Source organism: Triticum dicoccoides, chromosome 6A (genome assembly GCF_002162155.2).
Source record: "Triticum dicoccoides isolate Atlit2015 ecotype Zavitan chromosome 6A, WEW_v2.0, whole genome shotgun sequence".
Classification (NCBI taxonomy): domain Eukaryota; kingdom Viridiplantae; phylum Streptophyta; class Magnoliopsida; order Poales; family Poaceae; genus Triticum; species Triticum dicoccoides.
The window spans coordinates 180,759,917-180,764,004 of NC_041390.1; the positions used below are offsets into that span (position 1 = coordinate 180,759,917).

General features: G+C 44.5%; 1 pseudogene; it reads right to left on the reverse strand.

Moving 5' to 3' along the window:
* LOC119318977 overlaps positions 1–676 on the reverse strand; it is a 7,693-nt pseudogene extending 7,017 nt beyond the window's left edge.
* Between the last annotated feature and the right edge of the window lie 3,412 nt (positions 677–4,088).

Here is a 4,088-nt window from a genome sequence, read left to right on the forward strand (position 1 = left end):
AGCGCGGCGGTAGCGGCGGCGCGGAGGCGCGGCGGCGGCGGCGGCGGCGGCTAGGGTTAGGATCTTGCTGCAATAGATACCATGTAGAAGAACAAGTTATGGCTGTGCAATCGCGATGTATTGATCGGTGCACCAGGCACGTATATATAAGTACAGAGGTGGGCCACAACCTCAACTATACAAGGAAAACAGGAGGTGGGCCCTACACACATATACACGTACATAATATACTCAACACGTAGTACGGCGGGGAGGAGCGGAAGACGACGTAGGTGGCGCAGGGGGCGGCCGCCGCGGTGGTGTTGCAGGTGTAGCCGAGCACGGAGCTGCCGTTTCTGCCGTAGCAGTTGGTCTGCGCGTTGGCCTCGTACTGCTGCTGCCCTCGCGCGACGGCGAGGACGGCGAGGAGCGCGAGCGCCGCCGTGCGGAAGGTGAGCCCCCGCTTGCGCGGCGGAGCGGCCATTGCTTTGGGGGACGGATCCGGGTGGGAGTGTGGCACTATGGCTGGCGTTCTCGGCCGGGTATGCGGCGGTACGATGGACGGACGGAATTATAGGTGGCTCTGCTATCTTCTTTCCACTGGGTGGTTGCTGCAGAGCGTAGACTGCAGCTGGAGCTAGAAGATGGGTCAACGGCGTAAGGAGTCAATCTTTTCGCTTGTCTTCGAGTCTTCCATTTCGGAAAAAGACCCCACGGGACCAGGTTTTCTGGCGATGTACCCACGGCCGCACCAGGATCCGCTTCGCGATTTTCTCGCGATGTACAGAGCGTTGGTCGACGCGGCCGGGCAAGACACGCCGGATACCATCATGTGGATCAGAGAAAGCTCGCATGTACAATGGTTGATAAGACAGTCTTATCTTAAATCTTGCATGTAATTGAGAGATGACAAAAAAATATGTCTACAATGGGTTATATCTTAGCCTTATCTTTAATAATTAGCAATTCCTTAAAACATAGTGAGCAAATTGTGCTAAGAGATCATCTCTTGTCTTATCTTAAATAAAAGAAGACAAATCTTTTCTTACGAGTTCTCTCTCCTCCACCTCATCATTAATCCTACGTGGCACTCCTAAAATAGCACCATTGTACATGCCCTAAGGCAGTTTCAAGGGAGGATGTGAACAAACTTTTTTTTCCCACGAATACGCAACATGCGTATCATTCTATTGATAGATGGAAAGCAAGTGTATCCGGGTTACAAGGGTAGCACCTTTGTTGACATCAGATTTTGACACGGCCAAAAACTTAATTAAGATGGCCTTAAATAGAGAAGTGCTCAAAGTGAGAAAGTTTCGTATCGTTAAAAAGAGAAACTTTTATATTTGGGCCATAGCCATCCGGTCTCATCTCTAAGGCCGAAGTTGTGTTTGAAGTACTCAGATTTTGTATTCAGAACACTATTTGGCTGATTACGCCCCCAAGATTGCCTCATATGAGAAATGTTTCCACACGGATTGTCTTCGTCTCATCAAGACGATCGATTTCGATATAAAAAAACGTCTAAATTGGAGTTCATATGCAAAAGTTAGAGCCAAAACTGTGTGTTGCATAAGTTACCTCAGATGAAAAAGTGATCAACTGAAGAGTTTTTCTCCATTGCAAGATCTACAATTTTGCTTTTGGGACCATCGTCATCCGAAGTAGTATGCGACCTGCAGATTCAGTGCAAGAGGGATACTTGATATAAATTCATCCCAGAAGTTCCGGGCCAGACCGGAAGTTCCGGCCCTCGTAGTCCGAGTTAGAGTAACTTTTGATGATTTGGACGTGATTTGAGTCTTTTTCTTGTACGGGAAGTCCAGTCGCCTCACATATATGTAACGGGTGACGGCCGATTGAACAACACACAATCGATCTATCAATATATCACCTTTTACCTTTACCCTTATACCTCTCCCTTGTTCTTCTTCTTCCTCGTTCTTCGTTCGTTCTTCGTTTGTAGGGCGGTGAACCTCGAGGCCCTAGGGGCGATCAGGTCGACCTAGGGCAGCCCATAGCCACCGCGCGCCCCGATGAGGTCCCTCCCGGGAGTGTGGGGTTTCGGGTCCTCAAAAGTTCTCTCTGATCGTCTTGCGAATCGCGGTTCCGGCGAGACTCCTTCGACGTGAGCTATGGTGCATCACCCCCGGCGTCGAGGGTACACGTGATGTGTTCGTGTGCGAACACACTTTTTGGTGACTCCGCTGGGGACGAAGCTTTGAACGGTCTCCGGCCCGTTCTTGCTACAAAGAGATCGTCATCTAGGGTTTGCAATCTACAAAGGTAATATGAATACCCAATTCCCTACCGTAGATGCAAATAAATCATATGATCTTACTAGATCGTTCAATGATTATACTCTATCGGTCAGCCCTAGTTTTTTCAATAATGCATCTAATTATGTGCATAGGCCGATTCAAAGTAATTTACATGTTTCAACTTCTTATGATACTAGTAACATACAACCTATGTATCCTAACTCTCATGCGTCGGCAACCCCACAAATCCATATGCCGATGAACAACATGATGGGTTCGGTTAATCGATTTGAAACACCTCATGTTAAAATTTCTAATAGCATAGAAGAAAGTGTTTCACCTTTTTATTCATCGGCAACTAATTTGCAGTATGTGAATCCAACCTTGCCGATGGATGGGAGAATTGGCCATGCTACTACTAGCTATTCGGCCAGTTACTCTCAACCATCATATGCTACATCTCATGTTAATAATTTTTCAGCACCGTATGCAACTGTAGATGTTTATAATTCGGCCCCGCATCTTCATGGTCATAGCCGAATAAGTGAAAATTTTACAGGAACACATGTGCCGTCATCAAACACTGTAGCATATAATGCATACTCTACGCAATTCGAGAATTTGGCAGCACTCACGAATCATTGTCGAAAGAATTTGAAAGTATTGCAGAGCAATCCCTTCTAGAAGCGGTTGTGGCTGCGTTAAAAAAGAGCTTGGCACAAAACAAGAGAATTAGTGCTCTTTGCCTTCAACAATATGAAAATGGGTTGTTTCCTGATTATGCTCCAATAAAGGCAAGAAGATGAAACTACATGCATTGATAGAATTGGTGAAAGAGCACATGGTTATACAGCAGTGCATACACCTCCACCTAGTACCGCAACATATTATACACCCCCTACACAATTGCAAAATTTCGGCAACAGTAACACTTCATTGCCGAAAGATTCTAAAAGCATTGGGAGGCAAACTAATCTAGAGCGGGCTGATATTGAGAGGGGAGTTAAAGCTTTGCATGATAGGGTGCAAGTACTTCGCCAAGGGAGAATTGATAGGGAATTAGCTCAAAGAAAAAAGTGTTGCCAATTGATAAAACCGGTGAAAAGAATGATGATTCGGAAACTAAAAGTGCTTCGGTTGAAAAAGCCGAATCAAGTAGTAAAGATTCTGAATCCATCAAATCCAAAGAGGCAAACATTGTTGAGAAAGGGCATGGGAAGCATAGCAAAACGACCATGCTTGATTTTTCTGAAGTTAAGGGAACCTACTTCCTGCCCTATGAGTTCCGTGCCGTAGAAATTGACAAGCCTCAAGCACAAGAGCAAGTAGCCGAACAAAGTTCGGCTGATAAGGATCTTCAAGGTAATGATGCACGGAATAAAGAAAAAGATGATGAAAATGCATTGGAGAGTCATCCAAAGAGGAATCTAGATATTGTTCAAGTCACACCACCATCATGCTCTCCCAATGTATTTGAAAAGGTATGCATAGCGAGTAATTTACCTATTTTCAGATTTGGTCGCAACTTCATTATTGATGCATCTATAAGAAATATTCTCATAAGTAATTTTCAAAGACCAATGAAGATAGGCAATTTACTTGTTAGCAATAAAATTGTTACTAAGCATATCGGTCAATATATTGTACCATTCAATGAGACCGATAGTGACTTATTACTGCAGCCAAAGCTTTTCTCATTGCTTTATTTAAAGTTCATATCTAATTGGGTAGCTTTGCTTGCTTCATACTTGGCTTACGCATGGTCTCAATTAAGACATGTATGTTCTAACTACTTTGATTTCAGAAATTTAAAGCCAAGGTTAAAATATTTTGAGAAAACCAATGCTA